The following is a 23,753-nucleotide window of genomic DNA, read 5'->3' as shown; positions in this document are numbered from 1 at the left end:
TACGTTTCATCAGTAACATACATGTATGAGGTCCACCTGGAACTGTTGTCTGATCAGTCCTCCAATTTTAAACAAATATGAAGCCTAGGCCTATCATGGTGGTTCTTTTTCTAGATGGGCTTTATGTTTCTAGCTGATTTTTTTTTTCCCAATGACATTTGAAGGCTATGGTCTTCATTCTCTATTTCCATCTGTTCAGTCAAAGACAAATGACAGCTCTAATTTGAGCATATTTGGCAAATTTACTTGACTCCTGCCTACTTTCTCAGAGATGACATTCACTCTTTTGCACACAGCCTTAGCAGACATGGCCTTCTTACTTCCTAGAGAGAAGGAAAATCACTTTACCTCACCTCTTAAAATAGGGATTATGGCAGAACTACTCGAATCAAAGCATTTGTTGTCTTTACTGGATTTGTATTCTGAACCAGAAAAGCAATATTAATAATAGATTTGGTTGTGCCGTTCAATCTGTCACCTTACCTTGCCTTCATCAAGCTGACTTTATGGCCAAAAAATCCACTGTGCAGTCTGACTCACTCCCTCTTGAAGAGCAGTTTCATCAAATACAGGTTATTCCATACATCAGTCAAATCTCTATGTAAAAGTAAAGGGAATTTCACTCTAGTAAGGCTTGAGACTCATCTTTCTCAACTACGGAAATGCAATGCTGTATTACTGCAGCGGTTCTTAGAAGAACATAAGAATGCTGTGCCTCAGAAAACACAGATGTGAGCAAGACAATGCAAATCTTTATAGCTGTAACGAGAATGGCGATTACCTCAGAACAGCTAATGTGAAAAATGTTCCTTTTATACAGAGCCACGTACAGACAGCTGTAGCAATTAATCTTGAGACATGATGCCATTACCAAAATTCTACTTTGTAAGAGTTATGGCCATTCTTGTTTACTTTAGCTTGGCATAAGAAAAATCAATTTGGCCAGTGGATTTCTTGCTACACATACTGATCCTGGTATAAGCCTGCCTAGAAAAGAAGCAGCTTCAGGCAGGAGGATCATTGCCATGCAGCCAAAACCATGGGCTCTCAGATGATAACAAAAAGCTTTCCTTTAACTAACCCAGAATGAGGATTTACTCTTTCTCTCTCTCTTTCTGTCGTGTCTAACACGTGTCTCTACAAGGCTTGTTTTACAGCTGTGAGTAAGTGTTCACCGTCACCCACCAGGCAGGCTCCTGAGCAGTGCAGCTGCCTGGCAGCATGCAGAAAGCAGGATGAGGGTGCAGGGGTGATGGGCACAGCGCGCAGAGATCCCGCAGCGATGCTGAGCTGCTGCACTGCGGGACACAATTTCCCTCTCTCACAAGTAGTACAAAGAATGGCCAGGGGAAATAGGACAGGACCCAGCTTTCCTGGCAGCTTCCAAATGTGGTAATAACTCCTTGGCTACTGGCAGCAAAAGGAATTTTTGAACAGCCCTCTGGCACACAGAAACTCTTCAAGGAGTGTGAAGCTAACTATGTGCCCTTTTACACAAATGTCGCACAAAAATGTTGTGAATGAATGCCAGGTAAGAAGCAAATGTTTTCTTATGAGTAGTTTTACATTTCTTCCTCAGTTTTAAAAGTGGTCTCTCGATATTCTCCATTTTTAAGGGTAATTTCCAGTCACTGTATAATCTTCATTAGATAACCATAAAGAAACTATTACTCCTACAATGAATACAAGCATAACATTAATGAATGAAATTCCATTACTTCAAAAAACTCTATAACTATACTCCAAGATTTAAATATAAATAGCAAAAAAAGGCCTGTCCATTAGATTTATTTATTTATTTATTTCATAACATGGTAATGCTGTTCAAAGGCATAACAGAATTAGATATTACCATGAATGCTAAACTTCTGAATAAGAGTTTCAGTACTTATTAATCACAAATTAATTCTTCCTTGCTGAGAAATACTCATATTTTTGATGGCAGAACTTAATTAATGTTGTCTTAAATTCCTGAATGAGATATTGCCTGATATTGTTGCTATTATGAAGTGAAACAACTAACATTGATAACATTCTGTATTTCCAATCTTTTACAAAAGTGTGTGATCCCAAAAGGACAGAAAGGAGTAATAAACAGCATAGACAAATATATAACAGATAAAATATAATCTACTCATATAATGTTGAATTTTAAAGGGGCTGCCTACAACATTTCACAAACCTGAAAATGTATTGTGTTATTCATTACCTCAATTTAATTACAGAATTATGAAAGTGAATCAGAAGAGACCTCAAAAAGACTATGCCTTAACCTGTGACGTCTGATCCTGAGATTAGTCTCATTATGTAATCAATGAGCTTTGCAAATGGAAGAATAGACAAATTTTCCCTTACATTACTTTTTTTTTTCCTCAAAAATATGACAAAAACCACCATAAGACAAATTTATATTTTAAGTATGGAAATCCACATTAACTACTTGTGCACAAACAGCAGCCAGCCATGATTCATGACTCCTTTTTATGCAGAATAAATTATCTTGCTTCAACTTTCTTGCCCAATGGTATTAACTGCTGTATGATCCAATTAATTTATTCTGTACAATAATAGATCTAGTTATTAAATACAGGTTATAGAAAAGTATAAAAAATGAGGTGCCACAGATAGAAAACAAATTAAATGAACTATTAGTTATTAACCAGAGGAAACAGTATAAAAATGAAAGAGTTGGAAAAAGTCAGGCTACTTACCTTAAAAATGTACAGTCTTTCAAAAAGGAAAAAAAGGCACACACAATGCAGTCTGCATATTTTTTAGTTGGCTGAAAATTACTACTTAGCTAAATGGATATTTTTCATGAGGGGGCTGACAGATACTAAATGAGAGGAACTACCTTGATAAAGTATTAAGTAAAGATTTTCAAATGCATGGTGTCAGGAACTGAGAAAGTACAATAATACTAACAAAATAATACAAACACAATTGGTTTTATAAGGTAAGATATTTTAACTTTGAGTTATTTCCTGATGTTTTTAGAGATGATGAGCACAGTCAGCACCAAGTCAAGTCAATAGCATCACAGTTTTTTATTATTATCATTTCTGAAAGTCCTTCTCTACACCTATAGCAGGAAATTTAATCTGCAGTTCATTCCACACCCAGCACTGCAATGTACAGCATTTGTACCACCTAATAAACCCAATGCTGCAATTGTATGGATGGGTAACCACAGGACACATCAAATTAAGTTTAAGAAACTGTTTCTAAACAGTCTACTCTATTTATTGTTTGCATTTCAATGGCAAGGAGAAGTAGTGATGTCTACTAGTAGTTCTGTAGTTTCCTAATATAGCCTTACAAAATATTTAAACCAAGATACTAAGTAGTTTATGCTACTTTGATAAATCTAAACAATCTATATCACATCAACACAGAAAGAAAATTTCTGAAAGTTCATACTTGCTGTAAATTTCATTGAGAATCCCTAATTCATAATAGATATCCTAATCATTCATGCAAATTACTAGTTATAATCATCAGTGCAATTTAAGCAATGAACTTCTTTTATAAATGACACAAAATGAAATGGAAAACTCAATCCTGAGCTTATAAATGTCAAGTGCAATTTTCTTCCATGTCAGACACAATTACAGATTCTGTGTATGTAAAAATTTGCCACAAACATAACCCACCTTTGTGGTGGTGTAAAATGCAATGATGTTCAGCAGTAATAAACAAATACATTAAAAGATACAGTTATATTAAATTTAGTTTCCACAGTGGGCCAGATCTAGCATGGGAGCAAATCAATAGAACTCTATAGGAGCTAAGCTATTTCTGAAAATTTGCTCTGGATCTGGCTCTTGAAATAATTTTTTTTAATGATTAAGTAAAATATTGCACATATAAGACATTGATTTTTGTCATTGATTTTGTGCTGGCATTTGAGCCAAGCCTCAAAAAGCTTGAACATTTTATGTATTTACAGCTGTCTGCTGGCAAGGAATAATTCATTCATTCCAAATGAAACATGTTCTTGAAGCTTATAAAAGCAGCATTTTTCTAGACTGGATTTACAAACAGATTTTTCAAATAAAAAGTTAGAAAATGTGCTTTAAATCATTGAAAAAAAAGCTGAAGTCTGTTTCTTGATTTTTTTTCTGTCTTGTCAAACAGATAAGATAGATATTGATTATATTTGCCTCCCAAGGGAGCTGTTCCATCAGCAGAGAGTGAAGATCAATGACGAACCATCATCTCATAACAAAATATTCCAGTGACAAAAAGAAGCTTATTGTTTAGTATTTTTGGTTAAATATGGACACAGGAAAATTTTGTTTGCTTGTCATTGTGTTCTTTCCTAATTAGACCAATCCAACATCCTTACACAGGGAGAGCAGTCTCCCTTTTGGCTGATCTGAGGCAACTTCACACACGGGCCCAGCCTGAGCAGAACATACCTTAGATTCATTTCCTTTGATTCATTTTCAAGCCTCTCCTTTGTCACTCTCTACCAGCTAAAAGCTCTTAGCTGTACATAAGAGAATATCACCCTTACAGAAACCACTGCCTATTTATTTAAACTGCTCAGCTCCCCCAGTCTCAACCAGTTAATGTATTATTCCAGAAGAAAAAGCTTATTTTCCCTCTCTTTCAGAGCACATATTCACCAATGTAAAATAGGAAATATTGCTACGTATAAATGCTTTGCCAAAAATGAAACACAGAGTGGAGAAATCAGTTATTCCACATTTTCCAGCCATTTATTTTCTCTTCCTAACGGTTTGAGTGGCCTTTGGCTGAGCAAAACATCCAGAATAGATTTAATATGTTTACTAATATTGGAGGTTACCTTTCCAACATATCTGTGGACAATTTTGTCCAGATATTAAAACATTTGCTTTCAAATCTTAGAATGATGGGTTACAACATATGAATCACAAGCAAGAAATTTTGATGATGGAGGGCTTGACTGGAGGTTTAGTTTCATTTCAGGAATGGAAAAAAAAAAAAAAACAAAAAACCAAAACAAACAAACAAACAAAAAAAATAAACACAAAAAAAAACCAAAAAACCAAAAAACCCCAAGGCAGAGAATGGCACAGTTCAAAAGCATTAGAACAACCAGGAGAGTCAATATATGTAGAGTGAGTTGCAAATCCAGCTCTGTCCCTAGTGAAAACTAAAGAGTATTTAGAAAACACAGAATGGGGTTTGCATTCAAGCTTTAGATTGATTGAAAACTCCAGCAAATCATCTTTAAAGGCACTGTTTACAGAAACTCTCATGACAAAAGCAGTGAATCCAAATCTTGGATCCTCTCCTAGGTGTCCCTTCATTGGTGAGGCAACTAACAAGTATTCATTGGAAACACACAACAAGGACCTCTTGTGCACCTTTTCATTAACATTTAAAAGAACAACAGGGAATGTTTATACCACTCTACTGTCACCCACAAGTTTTATTAATCTCATGCTAACATTCTTATTCTGTAGCCTGACTGAACACCATTTATTTTTGAATCACCAGACAGAGGCAGATTCTTTGAGTTTAACATTTTGATATTAAAAGCTCAAAGATTTTAAAAGACTGAGTAACAGCCACATTCTGGCAACAAACATGCCTTTTTCTAGCATTGAAGAGAGTTCGGGAAAAGCTGCCTTTTAAGACATTTAAGGATCCTGCCAATATGTGAATATTAACAGCACCTACCAGCAGCTATCTTAATCCTCTACTTAATGGTACTTGCCAGGACCCTGAAAAATTACTAACAGAATGTCCTGTACTTTGAGAATTCCTGCCTAAAATTCTTTTTAGGAGACATTAGCAGAAATCAAAACAGCTGCTAACCTGAAGAATCACAAGAGTGAGAAGCAAGTTGACAGATCCCTCTGATTCAGCTCTCCAAGGTCTTAGGTCCTTCACTAAGGGCAGCTTCCTCAGGCCTCAGAAATGCATTCAAATGAAGCTGAATAAAACCTGGTGTGAAAATATTTATCCATTATATTTTCCTGTTCACATTCACAAAGCTTCTGCACTGTAGTTATTCAAATTCAAATTTTTCCTTTGTGTTATTGTTTTCAGAGATATTACAGTATCATCTGAAAGATCCATATTTATCAGTATTGAATGAGCTGCCAGTAGTGTAGGCACTCCCCAGCAAGGTATCAGGAAGCTGTCTTATCCTCATTTCCTGCTGCACAGGTCCTCTTTTAATTGCAGTTTCATTATCATACCTTACATCAATAAGAGTATCTGTACTTCCAACTAGCCACATAAGCAGAATAACTAGAAAAAGAGGCAGAAACACTCTGGGGTAAAATACCCACACCACAAGGTCAAAAGCAAAACAATATCTTCCCACTTATCATCTTATACTCCATCCATGAGGTAATAGCTGAGGCTCATATACCTTATACATATACAAGCGGCAAAATCTGAAAATATATATTAATTATTTAACCCCTGCCCCCCTTCTTTCATACTGAAAAGCTGACTTTCAGAGATATTTACTTCAGTACCATATATATTAGCTATGGTCATTATACATACCAATGCTAAAAAAAGCATTGGTTCTAAAACAAACAAAAGAAAATACAATAATGACTTTTTAACCTATGGATATTTTTCTCTTTATCAACAGAGAAAGGCCTCATATTTTTTCTCAAGAGATCTGATCCTAGAGTTAAAATTGTGTCTCACATGGCATGATCTTTTAACCCCTTTTAGACATGAGGTCTCCAAAGCATACTTCCCAGAACAAATCACAATTCTTATCCAAAGCAAAACAGTCCGAAAAGTGGTGTTTTGACAGCTGAACATCTGATGACTGTATCACTTAAACCCTTCTGTTATTTAACCCTTCTCAAGACTTAATAACATGCTCCATTTTATCTCTAATAATCAGTCTAAAAATTGGGTTATTGAATGATATCACATTTATCCTTTGCATTTAAGACCTCAGCAGGCCTAATTAATGCCAAGATTTCCAGGATTCAGTCATACACTCTCTTTTTCAATGCAGTTTTTGCTAAGTAGGGCATACCTTAGTCTATTTAAAATGTCTGATTGACTATAATCAATACAGTATTCAAGGAACAAGACAGGTTTTTCTGCAGTGGTAACATGAAAGGCTAAAACATAGGCAAGCTTGTGTCCACCACATTCCATCAGAAACAACTGACTTTCTGACTGTTGTTTCGCTATGAATAATGCATTCTTATAAATCCTCTCAAAATGCAAAGGAGAAGCTCTAGAGCTAAATAGCTTTCACTGAAAAGATAGTTTCAAGTCCATAATTTCTGTGCTTGGGTTTCATGTGCATAGCATTTTCTCCTACCATCTGCATACGCCACACACATGCATTACTTTGACATTTTCAAAGCTCCATTAGTTATTCTGAAATAAGACTGAAATGACCTTCCCAGTATAGAACTAATCATCCTGTTTTGCAGAATTTACCACTGAAAGGGAGTAAATCCCATCACATTTCCTGTGAAAAACTTATGAGAGTACAACCAGGTAAATAATTCTCCATTGATTTAGTGGAGACATCCTATCACCTTTTATCAGCTGCAAATATTGGTCACCCTGCCCCGAAATGTCCAGGTCACAAGTTGTTTTTTTCTTTAATTTTACCATAATTTCAAATAACCATTAGCCTTGGGTAGACTCCTTGTTTTTATTTTATGCTTATAGAATTATTTGTATTTAATTTAAGTGTTCAAAAAACATGTGGATGAAGCACTTGGTGATATGGTTTTGTAGTGAACACAATAGGGTTGGGCTAAGAGCTGGACTTTAAGATCTTAATTGCTCAACAAGAGCAATTATATAATTATAGAGTGGGTGAAAATTTTTCAGATGTGTTAGTAGCTATGTAGAGGAACAGAAGGAGTTTGCATGCAAAACTGAAATCTTAAAGAGAGAAAAAAAGGAGAGTTGAAGGGAATTTTAGTGAAGGTCTAGGCATCAACTGTTTCTGTTGGGAATACACATCCTGCCACTAGACTATGCTCCTTTCACTGCCCGTCACCTTTGCAGTTTCTACAGGGTTTTCTTCTATCTCACACCATTCTTCTACACATTTTCTGGAGGCAAGGCTCCTCAGTGTGTTCCATAACACTGCACTTTTGCTACATAAATCAATAAAGTTTTCCCTTCCTATCAATACTTAAATGATAAGCATTTGTAAGGTCTTAAAAATCTAGGATGAAATTTGCCTAATATAATAAGTGCCTCTAGAAAAGTTACTGTTCTAAATGAAATACATGAACACATATGGGAAGCTGAATGTCACAAAAACCAGAGGACTTCTTTCCAGAGCTTCTGCTGGGATACAGATATGACCAAGCTTGAGTGGTGTGTTTTGTTCATTAAAGCATGCTTCTAATTTAAAATCTTATTCTGATACTTCCTCATTCATCGGTGCAAATAGAAAATATGGTTCAAATTTATAGCTTCAATTGGAAGTTACAAGGCAATTCTCCAAAAGCAATTTTCATAAATAGTTGTATTTTTACGCTACTATTATTGCATATTTCATAATGAAACTTCAGATATATTTGTCTAGACACATAATCTCCCTCAATAGAGTAAATATAGACTGTACACATACACATTCAAAAAACACTACATTGGAAAAAGATAAGTAAGTTGGCAAAGTCAAGGAATACAAAGTTAGGAAATGCCAGAATTTAGGAACTTATAAGCTACTATCAGTTGAAACTATTTCATGAGTTTTATATGAGCTGCAATATTGATTTAATAATGTATTCCTACTTCACCTTCTTGAAAGTATACTGCAATTTTTTGTTTTCATTTTTAAAAATGTGTTCCTGCTTTAAGCAGATTTTCTACAGTATATATTAAGGTTTTGTTTTTCTACAGAATACAAAGTTGCTGTTAGTTGATATGATCATTAATAGATTGGTATGACAATGTGATCTGTCCTGATATCTGTCTAAATGCACAAAGCATCAATCCGTACATCAATTTATTAATACTAATAAACTATAAAATAAACTATAAAAGTAACTCTAAAAATTTACTTCTAATTTATTATTGTATTATTATTCTAGTATTCTACGTATTCTAATGCCAACTAGCTTCTTCTGAAAATAACTTTTTCTTATTCTTTACTACCAGCAGAAACAGAATGAGCTATTTGAACCATTATATCAGCTCTTTTTCAATTTTAGTGTTCCAGAAAAACTATATAGAAACTAATTTCATAGGAAAAACAGCATTGAACTTTTTATATTAAAGCCAATTTTTCTAGTGTCATCCAAACCCCTGATTCAACAAGCACCAGAGGGTCGACTCTATTGCACTAATACCCTGTTTCACATTTAAGAAACGAATCCTACTGTATTCCTACTGTATTGAAAACAGAAGGTTGATCTTGCTTCCAATGAATTCAATACCAAAGTTGTTACAGGCTTAATTAAAAGAGCAGAAGTATCCATGGATATAGCTACATAGGAGCACCTTCTGCATATCACGGTATGTGCTGTACTACTCAAAATACATGGGAAAAAAAAAAAGGTGCTTTCATGAGAAAATATTGTGAACAACATCTCATCTTTAAGAAATTATGTCCTCAGATAAAAAACCCTCTCATGTCACAACCCAAGTAGACAAATTTTCAAAGTGTTGCACAGCTGCCAGTGAGAGCAATACCTGACTCCCAGTTTGTCTAAGCTGCTACAAGCTACACATAGAAAGCTACACATTATATGATCAAAGAGTACCTGGTATGCCTTGTCCTTAGTGTATTTACTTAGAGCATCTTTGGTATGTGAAATATCTTCTAGATGATGATGGCAACCTGTATTCAGCCTTGTTTTCACTGCAGTTCTGCTTTCCAGGCCAAAGAGAGATTGCCAACACATGCACTAAATACTGTAGATGCACAGATGATCTAAGTCATCATGCACAGTAATCTACATTCTAAATACAATAAAAGTTTCACAAAAGTGCTGAACTCAGGCTTTTAACTCTGTATTTACTAGAGATCCCCAAAATTCTCTTGACTTTCAAAATTTTCACTATTTTTCAGTTTTTCAAAAGTTGAAAGAACTCCTTGTTTCTCTGTGAGAACAGCAGATGAGAGGTAAGTATCACAATTTGGAAGTCTTTCTTTGCATTTCAGTGGTGAAGTCTAATGTCAGGAGAATAAAGCAATTTATTTCAAAACATACATGTTACACGAAGCAACCAATACCAATAAATATATTACATATAACTTTCCAGAGATCACAAAGTATTTAATTTGAAACAGAGAGTTCATAAAGTTTAAAGTTTGTATGTAAGTAGCATTACCCCTTCAGGAAAGGATCAAGGCTTTTGAAATTTTCATTAGGAAGTTCCTAGAATCTATTACTGCCCTTCTATAAAGTACTTTACTGATGCACTGAAAGGCTGTAAAAGATAATAGTAAAGAGCTGGTCATAAAAGAAATTGATGATTATGGATTATACAGTAGTTACCTTTTGAAGTGAAATGGTAATTGCAATATGAAATTATTTTGTTGCATGCATAAGTGTTGCAAAGTAAAGTACAAAGTTAAAATAACTAATATTTGTGGCAGAGATGATAGAATGGTAGGACTGAGATTAAGCAAAAGATTTAGGTCAGTGAGAAAGACATCATCAGTTCACCTGTGTTCTGCAAAACATTTGCTTCAGATCTGTTTGCACAGCTCCTTCATCTTGCTTGTGTGGGCAGTCTTGCTGAGCTCACCAGCACCAGTGTTTTCAGAGTATCTACTCAAAGGAGCAAAGTCAGGGTGCTCTCTTTTGCAAATGACTCTAAATTCTGAAGCACGGCATACATTGCATCACATTTCAACAGCAGCTGAGGACAAGTTTCAAATAACTTTTCTTGTACTGTCAGTGAAGTTAGCTAAAGTTAAGGCAGACTTCCCTTAACTGACCATAAATAACACTTAAGGCTGAAAAACATGGCCTGGATCTCCAACAGCAGGCACGCAGATTGCCTGCACCAGTGCTACCTGCCTTTAAACAAATAAGCTGCACCTCACACCGTAACTTTCTGAAGGTCCAGGAAAGTCCTCTACAAACTCTCTCACTTTAAAAAATCCCAGGAAACAAAAGTGTTGAAAGCGGTTCCCTGGTTCTAGCAGGGAGAGGGACACGGTCTCTGCCGAGCACATCGCGCTGCACGGAGGAGCTCCTGTTTGTCCTGTGGGACAGTCCCAGCCCTCAGTAGAGTTCTCTGGGGGATCCGAGTATCTCACCAATTGTTCCAAAGAGCTCCCACTTTTCCTAGAGACTGCCCAGAGTTTGTAAATACCAAGTTCAGAGGCTCTGAGTCAGTACCCCACTGACATGAGAAACTTGCTATTCAAATGCGTGACTCAAGTAAATTGAGCACAAACAATCAAATTCTAAACATATAAAAACAATACATCAGGCAGACATCAATAGCAACAAAATTTAATATTTCCTGTCAATTAATGAGGCAACAGTCAGTTGCATCAATTGGTAGTACATCTTTTAAGAAAAAATAAAATCAAGTTCTCTGAAATGTTAATAAAATTTAACATATGCTTAAACATAAAATCCCTGAAAGAAGCAATTGTTTTCTTGCAGGTTTAAATATTTTTATATATTCATGTATTAAATAGCATGTTTGCATTTGATCTATAGTATTTAGATTTTTTTTTCTAAATGTCTTTTCAGGATATAAAATTTATTTCAGCCTTTTGGACCTAGTTGTTCTGCTCTGGATCTGTTCCATCAGCATCTGTAACAAATACTACTCCATCTAGAATATTTTGAAATCTAACACCTTTCTCTAATCACTTTCTTTAATTGATCATACTATTTAAAAAGGACTTGGGAATTCTTAGTATTTTCTATTTAAAGAATTAAGTCTTCAAATTTACAACCGGGTCTTGTTTTGCATTGACTCAGTAGCCTTTGCCTTTTTTTTTATCAGGCAGATTGGTATAGGGGAGCCACAGGACCAATTTAAGCTCTAGATTTAGGAAATACTTTCTCAGGAAGACCATTTACTGAACCTACCCTTTCTATTAACACTCCCAAAGCCACCTTGTGAGATGTAAGGGATTCCTGGTGGGAACAGCTGAGAGGAAGCCAGTACCTGTAGGGACTGAAAAAAAGGCTTAGCCAAAGTGTCCTTTTAGTGCTCCACCTTCACAGTGCTCTGCCTTCTAGCTGGGAAGAAAGACACAGCACTGGGACCAAGCCAGGAGCCAGACCAGCACTGAGTCATGGGGTCCCTGCATCTTTTCTGAGATTCACTCTGCACAGGAAAATGGCAGATAGCATTCTTCACTCTGGTGGGAGTATTTGAACTACAAAGCTGAATAATACACTTCAAAATTCAAACTAAATGAAAGAATAGGAATAGTTTTAAATTTATACTCTCTCTAAGAGACAAGGAGTAAGAAGGACCCCTGGAAGAAAGCTTTGAAGGAAAGGGAGGTAAAAAAGAAGTAAATAAATATCAGTAGAAAGTCTGGTTTTGAATCCAGATGAATAAAACTGAAACACAGACCTGTGCAAACTGATTTAAAGGGTTCAAGTTGGGTATAAAAGCAACAAGAAATCTAAGCTTTGTCTTGCTACTAAACTATTAAACCACTTCATTCTTTCATAGTCAAAGATGTAAGACTACTAGGAGGAAAATAATCCTACTTCAAGAACCACTTACATGAATTGCATCATGTTATGTTTTGTGAGAAGATGAGTATATTTTCTTGTGTGAAACACTTTACTTGTTGTGGTTTCATTCTTTAAGGAAAAAAAAAAAGAAATTTATGAAATATCTGTAGTGGTGATGAAAGCTCAAGTAGAGAGGGAGTGAAGCCTGAGCTAGAGGGGAAGTTAAGGAAGAGAGAGTGGGGATTGAAAACATGCCCATTGTCTGGAGCCTTAGCTGAATCACTAGGAATTTTTTCTCCATTTTTATTTCTGCCCCTCCTCTTTCTATTTGTCTCCCCTCTTCCATCCCTTTCCTATTGCTTCCTTTTTGTTCATCCTTCTGAGCTGTGCTGACGCCAGGTGAAAGGTCCAGAGCAGGAGGAAAGGTCCAACAAGTCTGAAATAAAAAATATTATAAATAAAAGATGAAAAATATCCAGAAATTCAAATGAACACACCCAACATTTGTAAATATGCTTTCCTCTGTCAATGCAGATCAGTGTGACACAGGTCTCTCTAGCTGGGTTGACTTTGATCTTAAAAAAATCTGAGAGTGTAAAGTAGCCAGTCCTATTCTGATTATGATGAGTATTTGCAACATTCATTAATATTTGTGACCAAGTGTCATGAATTTCTGAATCCATTTTTAATGTCACACTATATATGACATTAACTTGTACAACAATTTAAAAATAAATAAACATGGCATCCCTGAAATAGTTTATTTCCTTAAACTGAACTGCAATTATTTTTCTTGTAATCTTGCCTTTCAAAAGCCTGTCTCCAAATGTGTGATCCTCAGCCTAGATGCCTAGACTACCTACTCACCCAGAGCAGCAGCAGAGAGAGACCAGAGACGTGAATTTGTGTTTGGTTTATATGCCCTACACTCACTGGGAAATTCAGTTGGGCCTATCTGTGTTCTGACAATCTGTGGTCTTTTATATTCCTGTGACAACACTGTGCTCCTAACTCTGAGCAGAGACACAAGAGTGAAAAAGGAAATGTTATGGTGCATAAATGAAAGCAGGTAAAGAGGCAAAAACTTCATGAAGTCAGCAAAGGGTTTTAGCCTTGTAAATCTGTTTTATGTGAACACTGCTCAGACAATGCATTTTTTGAGGGACAGTACAAAAACCTAGGTTTGAAATATAAATAGAATGTGAAGAACAAAGACCAAGAGGTGATGAAGTGTGTAACGTGACACGGTAGCTGCAACTAACAGTTTATAGTCCCCAGAGAATATTACTGTGCTTATTTGAAGCAGTTATTTCAAAGTGCTGAGAACTCCAACTTTTTAACTTCCCTTCTCAATTCTGACAAGTCCATAAGATTTCTGAGTCTGTGCAAACCATTATATTATTGCTGTTAGAGCTTACAGCTGCAGCTCACTTTATCATGGCAGTAACACTGTGGTATTTGGGCAATTAACTCTCACTATGCTGAGTTTTGTGCTTACTCCTATAACACCAAATGGTTCATTTCTAATTTGGATTCAGCTTTAGTTTGGTTTCATACAATGCTGTCAGTGAAAAACATGGCCTGTGTGAGCAGTTTCAGGATGTCTGCACAGGCACCCAGCTAGTGCCAGGCCAAGAAGATAAAACCCATGGTGGAAACAGGTCCACTACTTTTGTATATTTCAGTACCTGTAGAAAATCTTACAAAAAGCCCAAACATATATTGAATGAAATAGCTGAATTCATAATTTGTGGAAAAAGAGGATGGTATCCCAACATATTGTGCAGTGTCACAGATCAGCTGTTGCTCGGCATCCTACTACACACAATGACTTGGGACAGATCTGATGCAAGGCACTGAGGTAAACTGTATAGAAGAGCTGATTTTACAGACACTAACAGTCTTATAAAACTCCAGCCTTCTCTAAAAGATCACCTGAGACAGGGAAAACTAAAATCTATCTGGTATTCAGAAGTACAGGTTTTACTGTATGTACATGAGGATACCAGCAGCATGCTATCAGCAGAAAAATATTTCCCCTACATTGCCTGGATGACCTTAGCTCACAAACTAAAAAAATCTTTATAGTTTCAAGATCCAACTTCAGAGATATCAAATTCAGATCTTCTGCTGCTGATGTGCTGATTATTTTTAAAATATATCTTACAATGATTCATATTTCAGTACAATTAGCTGATTCCATTGCCACCCACATCATTATTCTGTTTCAATTTCAAAGGTTTTCAAAAGATGTCCATGATTGTACCCAATAGCTTAAGTCCCTGGGTTTTAAAATAAGACTCTGTGAGAAGAACTCATTGAAGGATCAATTGTGGTTGGATCACATTATAAAAAGACAGAAACTGGGTGAAGCGATACAAAAAAGATGTGAAATCTTGGTCCTATCAGACATCCCTAGGAATTTTTTCATAGCCTTTAATTGATTCCAGATATTTAGAAACACATTTGTATGTCTGTGAAAAGAATTGCTGGAGAAGTTGAAAAAAAATCAAGTAATATCTTAATGCCATGAATATTCTAGTGGCCAAAAAAATATTTTTTAACCAAATATTTCATTGCAAATTTAGGATTTGAAAGAAGTGGAGGGTTGGGGAGCATGTGATTCATCTCCTTTAACTTCATCCACCAAAAAGTTAGGAATCTGTTTTAAATGGACCATCTAGGTTCTCTCTCATCAGTGCAAAGTGAGAGATGTTTTAGGAAGGCTGTTCATCTCAGCTGTCCATAGATGCCTCTGTTGGGATGTAATCTGTAATTCTCTGCAGGAAGAGAATATTTATCTCTGTTGACTACAAAGCCTTGAGCTACTGTGTTAAACTTCAATGACTAACTTTTAGATGGCTAAAATGATGACTAGCTTAGTTCTAAAAACCTATTTTTTAAACAGCAAGGTTAAGTGAGATGAATAGAGCCTTTTGTGTGAACCACTTCATCAAAAATCCAGAGAAAAAAAAATGGTTTGACATGAAATTTTGACCAGCATATGTATAAGTGATTTTAATAGCACCAGACCCTAATTCTGCACCTTTCTATTTCTACAGCACCTATTGGAACAGGGAACATGCTGACAAATGGTAATCCAGCATACTTTTCTCATAAAATAATAAACAATAAAAATAGCATCAATGTCCTGATAAACTACCCCTGTAAAGCCAAAGTGGCATAAACGCAGTTTCTCTTTTCATTATTCACAATGTACATTAATTGTCTACAGCTTACAAATGCCCAAGTAGAAGATGGTAACCTCTCCAGAGCCAATCTTGTAACTGTATCATTTAAAGAACGCCCATTTAACTGGAAGTTATACAGGCAGGAGAAAAACTTAATTGCATCCTTCTTCAGTTTGGGAAAAAGAAAACAAAGTGGATGTGAATTTATCCAGTAAAGAGCACATTAGAAAACTGACCTGCTGTGCAATACCTCAAGTGTTGGGTTTTATCCTGTGAAATCAGGGGCAAATACAAGCTGAGAAATGGGTAGCATGGTTGATGTTTGTCTCTGTGTGTGTTTGTGTGTGTGTGTGTCCTACTTAGAAAACAGTGGCATTAATCCCTTTTAAAGGTACCCAAAGACCAAAGAGGAAGTTTTGTTATAATTATACCTTCAGGGGGCCTAGTTCATACACACTGCATGACAGTTTGCACAGCACATTTTTAAATCTTATATTACTTCTCATATTTATTGTGCGAAGGATCATTTGACAAAATATTTTAACAAGATAGAATGAATTTTCTTCCATAAACAGTAACTTGCATTACAGATCCGGCTCAGAAGCATGTTGCTGAATTACCAAACACACAGTGTTTCATTGAAAAGTCAGTGAGTTACTGCTGTAACTCCCTGTGCCCACAAGAAGAGCTGCTAGCATGCACTAAGCCTAGAGTGCAGGCTTGGTGTGCAAAAATTCACATGGGCATCTTCATCACTTTCATTTGTATTGTTCTAAAAAAGAACGTCTAGGATAGTGTAAACATTTTAGTGCCCTTGCACTGCATTATAACACAAAACAAAAGGAAAAGTAGCATTGTCAACACCATGCAAACATAATTCTTTGAGACAGAAACTCCAATTCTTCAGTCAGTCTAAAAATACTGCATGCAAGGTATACATGTGCTGTGCCACCTACAAATCGTAAAGTTATGCTGATTTAACAAGATGTGTCATATCTCTTCGACAATAGGTCCTGTTCACCTTCTATGCAAAACTCTGAGCAGAAACAGAGACACCTTTTTACTGAATGAACTCTACTGATGTGATGCTTTCCTACAGAACAAATTCAGCCTCATTTCAGTCAGATTAAGAATCTCATTAATACTTGATTTGTGCCAGATATCTCCTTTTTGTTGACCCTGAACACCACAAAGCACATGACTGACTCAAGGCAGGACCTTGAAGAAGGCAACCAACGTGACTGAACAGGCTGAAAAAAAGGCTGTTGGTATGAAGCACAGTGGGAAGACAGGGACCTGACTTTCACCAGGTTATTCAATAATCACCGAGGTCCAGGAGCTATCATTGTATTCTTTATGGTGGCTTGTTCTTTAAATAATTATAATAATGGCCTGTACTGCCTTTTATAAGCTATTGCCTGTCCAAAAGACTACAAGCTGTTCTCAGAGAACCATAAAATTAACTATATAAAGCCTGAGCTGTTTCCAGAGCTCCACCTTGACTTGGTTGCTCAGAGACTGAACATTAGTAGAGGCAATAATCACTGGCATCAGGAGAAGGCTACCTGTGAAGGACCACTGGTGTAAACCAAGTTTAGTCAGATCTTTGCATAGTTTGGGGAAAGACTTGTGAGTGTGCAAAGAGAAAAATAAAGAGTCTGGAGAGTGTCATTGATATTCCACCACATTTATACCCACTGTTGGTCATCACTCATAAGAAATCCACCTCTGCTTCTTCAAACCTCTGCCAATCGAGTCAGATAGAAATTATTTTGCTTACTATCATAACTGCATCAGAGGAAAAAAAACCAACCAAACAAAAAAACCCCAAAAACCCCCAAAAAAACACCAAAAAACCCCCAAAAAACACCAAAAAACAAACAAACAAACAAAAAAACCAAAAACCCAAAACACAAACAAACAAAAAAAAAAACACCCCCAAAAAAACCGACATCCTGAACCAGAAATGCAACTGCATGATGGTTGAGCCCCAACACCCTGGCAGGCCAGCCAGGACATAAGGAGCCAGGGGACACACAGTGATGTGCCAGAGAGGCAACTTATTAACTCTGTAGCTTTTGTCAAGAGGCAGCAGATCACATAGGTCTGTATAAAACCAAAACCAAGAAAGTTAAACTCTTAGTTATTAAATAAAAGTATTGGTTAAGCCCCGAAGGATAATCAATGTAAGATTTTTGCTAATTCTCTATGACATTAAATCATTAAAAATCTCTCTGGCAATCTGTCTATTCATCTACATACCTTTATTTTTATTCCAGAACATAGCAATGATAAAAACATGTTATTTAATTCATACTAAGCAACCTGAGATTTACTTAGTAATTTGAAGGTCTACTTGATTTTTTTTTAATTGTTGGCAGATGATTCATTGAGATGAAAAATCACACTTCATTGTGCAAAAATAAACTTTCTCAGAAATACTGCTGAAGTTGCAATATAAATGCTTTTGAAAGATTAAGTACATTATGGAGATTAGAGTGTTATTTTGAAATAGAAAAAAAAAAAAACGGGGAAAAAGGTACAAATTATTCCAATGTGGGTATGTGCAAAACAATAATCTTCAAGCCATTTTACCCCTGTAATTGTTTACAGATCATAAAAATAAGATCGGTACCTTCACAAAGGTCAAAATGTTGCATTTTAATCCTTATACCACTTAAAATCAGCTTTTTTTTTTTTCTTCTGTCAGTCTGGATCTGGGTTCAAGGGAGCTACAAACTGGATAACTATGTAGACAGTGTCACAGATTACAAAATTTTTCATCAGGAAATACTCACCTTTAGCCTTCTGTTCAGATACTCTGTAAGTACTTAAAACATACAGGATTTGTCTTCAGAATTTGACAGAGCACCATGTCCTCTAAGACCAAGGGAAGTTAAAATGTTCATCTGAGGGCAGACCTATCAGTCTTTGTAATCCTACAGTTTAAACACTATTAAGCTTTTTTATCTTTTAAAACCCAAAATGTAGAGAAGGAAGAAAATAGGAAAATATTACACTGTGAAAGAGAAACAAACCACCATAGAACAATGCTTTAGAAGACTAGAAAACTAAGATATAAGCAACCTGCAAAGACTGTAATAAGGTAGAAAATTTAAAGAACAGTGTAGCCAACTTTCACATTTATTCCTGATAAAAGGTTGTGATACAGTATTGCCTCAAACCTGTTCATATTTCCTTCCCTTGTATGAATAGACAATATATAGAAAACTCTTGAGTTTAAAAACCAGAGTGTTGCAGAAGAAATTCCCAAGAGTTCTTTCCTGTTGAACTGCAACCAAAGCAATGCAGGTTGGTTGGGCAGAGTGAAGGAAGGTCCACATGATGCAAACCTCCATTCACCAGAGGGCGTGACTGTGTGTGTGGCTCCAGGTGAAAATGTTTGGGCTGATGAGAGAGCCAGAAAGCAGACTGCCATATTTTCAGCTGAAAGCAGAACAGATCAGTCTGAGCAGAAGAGCCTTTGAATGCAGCTTCCCTGTTTCTGCTGCAGCATGATTTTGGGAAGAGCCAGCCTCAACATCCCCTCCCAGCACCAGTCACACTTTTGGGTACCTCTCCCAGTTAAGCCCAGAAATCATCAGGGAAAAGCAGCTGCAATTGCCCTCTAAAAATATAATATACTCTGAAGAGCAAAGACATGGAGAAAGAGCCTTACTGTTTAAGGTCAGCAGTGACACACAAAAAAAAAAAAAAAAAAAAAAAAAAAAAAAAAAAAAAAAAAAAAAACACAAAGATAATAAACTGCCTGAAAATAAACTTAGGACAGAAATTCTGTTTCTAAAACCATGAAAAGTGAGGCTCTGCCTTGCCTTCAAGAGGTGCACTGAGAGTGATATCCCAGGTAAATTTAAACCAGTTTTTTGAATCTGAACAAAATAAGACCAGCCTAGTATCACAGCAGACAGACTTCACAACTCCACAGGCCACTCAATTTCTATCTCTCATGTTGAAAAATGTAAAAAGATAGTCTTCTTCTACCAGTTCAGGCCACTACAGCAGCTAAAGCCACAGATTCATGAGTCAGCACATTGAATGATTTACAGTTTTCAAGTTTCTCATTTCTGTTCACCTGTTCTTTTTCATTTGCAAGTAAATACTGATAATAATAGTTAGTTATGGAATAGGAAAAGAAAAACTGCTTTCCAAAGATTGTCCTGAATACCAAAACAGATGTAAAGAAAAATAGAAGATGTCATCTCAGTCTAGACACCCATTACTTTCAGAAGCTAGGGCAGTATGACTACATCCCCTGCTATATAAGGAATATAATGATATCATCACTTGTAGATACAAAGCTGCAATTTGTAGGCAAAATTTTTATTCATCTCAAAGTACAAAAGGACAATTGTCTTTGACACTAACTATGGCTTTCTAAAACATTAGTCACAGCATAACTATAGAAGCACCAAGGGAAAACCAATTCCACCAACCCAAATCATGCTCTGCCCACACACTGCACAGAGGTAGAAGGATCCTCTTTCAAAATTGCCTCCTTTATTCATATTTTAAGGTCCCAAGGTTGTTTGATATGTATGAACTCCTACAACCTCAGAATGCTGCAAGTGAAATGTATGTGTGTTAATTACCATACTACTCAGACAACAGGTGCTTTGTGGATGAAATCTGGTGCTAACTTGAAACTTTTAGGAATGCACTATCTCAGACTTCGAGATAAGACTAGGTGAGCAGGATTAGCTCTTCACTCAGCAACTATCTGCACAAAATTACTCACACAACACACCTGCAGTATTAAAAGAAAGGACAAAAGGATCATTCTGGAAACTGCTAGCCTAGTTACTTTATTTCAGTGCTTTAGCAGTATCAAAATATTTTGCTTACTAGGAGTTGCACCTAATTTAAAGAAAACACTTCATTTAAATATAAGGAGGGATGGAAATAAAGAGGTGGAGAATAAAGTTTCAATCTCTCTTGTTTTTAATGGCTTGCTTTTAAATTAAATAATGAAAAAATAAGCAGGCTGAGTCTTCTTAAAATGTGGAGTAATGACCCAACAGATCGTAACTATTTTAGAAAAGTCATCATAATCTATCATGGAAATATCTCAACTGGTTTTTAGACACATGAATTATTGACCCTGTTAGGCTGCCAAAAGTATTTTAACATGTCAGAGCAGAATTCATGCATAAATATGTTCAAAATATTTTTATTACAGTAAAGCTGGAAAAAGCCAGTGTAAATACAAAACAGTTATGTCTCTGCAAAGATAAATGAATTTATTTATTTTTCAAATGACTTATTGCATGATGTATACATTTTTACACTTTCTACTTTAAAGGAAGCTGTTACACTGCAAAAATTTAAACATAAGCATTAGAAGCCTCAAATTTCCAAATGCATTTGTAATTCTCTGAATTATATTTGCTTATATGAAAGTGACAAAAGAAATATACACCCTGTAACTTACTTTAGTTTCCACATCTGAATGCATGGCATATCTTTATAGTCAGTTTTAGATCTTTAAATGTTCTTTATATAACATACAGTAAGCAATCCCATCACAATAAAGTAAACAACAGAGACCATCACAGAACATTCAGCACTTGAACTTTAGCATAATATTACACCATATTCTCTCCGGAGGGAAATAAATAAATAAATAAACAAACCCCAAACCAACCTACCCTGTCATCTGGAAAAATCTCTCCAAATTGTGTTTTACAGAACCAATATCCTGTCTGTACATCAGGGGCAGCCTCTGTTAAGCATCTAAGTGCCCTCAGTGAAAAGTAACAGTTTCTCCTCCAATCCTGAAGTCTCAGTAACCAACACGGAAAGTAGCAATTTCCCATTCCCAGTCAGTCAGTGGTACTATTAATCATCAAACAAAAACGAAACACCTTCAAGCAAATATCAGCTTCTGGTTAATCTCCATCCCAATGAATTAGACTCATAAGAGGCAACCTGCTGCCTTGTTTACGCCTTTTTAATATGAGGAGAAGAAGTTGGATATAAGGGTTTTCTGCCCTCAGGGCTACAAAATATGCCTCATGTGGCAGCGAGCCAGCTCTCCGAGGGAGCCTCCTTTGCTGTTCCACAGCTATTTTCTAATGGATAAATTTAAACAGACACACAAAAACACACGAGTCACCACAATACATGGCCAGAGCTATTGTTTTTTGTCTAAACTCCTGAGAGCATCTGTACTCGTTATGAGGATCTCAAGGTTCCATCCAGTTTTGGTTTGGGCTTTACTTTTGGCTGTTTTGTTTATTTGGTTTTTTTTTTACATGCAACGAGGAAAGGAGGGGTGTCTGGATTTTTTTTTTCCCCAGCTGACTTCCCCTCTATACAGCACAGCACATAAAACACCTCTTTTCAGCTTTAACTGACCTAGGCTCAATTAGTGAAACATTTTGCACACATCCAAGCAATCACAAGGCAGAGATATTTAGTCCAGTCCTCATGTGTATTGCACAGACACGTTTAGGAAGGGGTGGAAGGAGATTTCTTTAAAAAAAAAAAAATCTCACAATGTAATTTACACAGTGTGGAAACGCCTACAAGGAGATGAAGTACCTGCACTGGGGAGATGTTCAGTTGTTCACTTCATCTTCCGTTGACAAGGAAACCAAACCGCACTTCATTCTCCAGGAAAACCTTCCACTGCCATCATTTGAAAATGTATTTATTTGTATATAAGTATATATCTATCATCATCATCATCATGATAACAATAACCATCATAAAACACTGCTGGCAAAAGAATAAAAAGTGAAGGTGCAAAATGTGCAAAAGTAAGGATCATCTCTTTGGCTTTCTGTTTTGCTTTGTTATCTTTAGGGAGGAAAAAAAAGTATTTAAAAATGATGACTGCAACATGCTGCAAGAAAAGTTTCACATTATAAACAGGCATCAAAAACTGAAGAAGAGGAAAACCAAAAACCCCTGCTGGTTGCACTGTTAAAAAAAAAAAAAAGAAAAAGAAAAAGAAAAAGAAACAGTAACAAAAATAATAAAATTAACATCTTGCTCTGTGGCTTCCACCAGTATTGCAAGATTACAAACTCTGTGTAAACACTGCTGTAAAATGCATTTGCAATTCCCATCTCTTTAAGGAAAAAAAAAAAAAGCCCTTAAAAAAACACCCAAAAATAAAAATAAAACAACACCAGAAAAAAATCCTCTGCAAAAAGAGTTAGAAACATGCCTTTTCTCTTATCTTAAAAAAATAAGCATCATATTTCACATCGCTTTTCCGTGCCACAACAAAACCAGTTGCATATATAGATATATAGCTACTAAATGTATATCAGTTGTTGCTGGACTGGCAAGTCTGTGTTATTAATATTATCATTTTTCATTCCCAGTGACTCCCGGCCCCAGCAGCACCTTTTGCTCACAGTTTAGTAACCATCGCATGCTAGGAAAAAAAACTTGTCATCAGCAAAAGATCAAATCCATTTAAACAATAATCAAAGAGGAAGAAAAAAAAAAAAAGAAGAAAAAAAAAAGAAAACAAAAAAAAAACCAAAAGGAAGAAAAAAAACAGGACAAAAAAGGAGGACAAGAATGTCAGCAGAAAGGTACTCACCGAGCGGGAGTAAAAGGGAGGAATAAAAATGAGAGTTACTATAAAATACAGTATGGCGGTGGAAGAAGGAATGAGGCGCTTTTTTTTTCTCTCCTCTCTAGTCTCTGCCTCCGGCAACCGCCACGTGATCCGGAGCCGGGCGGACTCGCAGCCGGGAGGGCGCAGCGGCGGCGCCGGGCGCGGACCCAGCCCGAGCCCAGCCCGCTCCGCTCGCAGCCGCCCGGCTCCGCCGCCGCCCAGCGCTCCGCTCCGCGCCGCCGCTGCCCTCGGCAGGTGCCGCTCGCCCCCGCGCTCAGACGCGCTCGGCTCCGCTCCGCTCCGCTCCCTCGCTGCCGCCGAGCGCGGGCACGCAGCCGGCCGTGCGGGCGGGGT

The 23,753-nt window shown here is 36.5% G+C and overlaps 1 protein-coding gene across 4 annotated transcripts in view; it reads right to left on the bottom strand.

Annotated features, from left to right (window-relative positions):
• RALYL (RALY RNA binding protein like) overlaps positions 1-23,518 on the bottom strand; it is a 368,472-nt gene extending 344,954 nt beyond the window's left edge. For 3 of the 4 annotated variants that reach the window (XM_059482742.1, XM_059482762.1, XM_059482781.1), the window contains exon 1: positions 23,382-23,511. The gene's annotated coding sequence lies outside the window, so the exon portion shown is untranslated. Of the gene's footprint in view, positions 1-22,366; positions 22,454-23,381 lie in introns of all 4 variants that reach the window. The other variant, XM_059482752.1, reaches the window with a different exon arrangement.
• Positions 23,519-23,753: the final 235 nt, after the last annotated feature.

This window comes from Ammospiza nelsoni, chromosome 1 (assembly GCF_027579445.1).
Source record: "Ammospiza nelsoni isolate bAmmNel1 chromosome 1, bAmmNel1.pri, whole genome shotgun sequence".
Taxonomy (NCBI): domain Eukaryota; kingdom Metazoa; phylum Chordata; class Aves; order Passeriformes; family Passerellidae; genus Ammospiza; species Ammospiza nelsoni.
The sequence above is the reverse complement of the archived record's forward strand: the minus strand, read 5'-3'. Positions and strand labels throughout refer to the sequence as shown.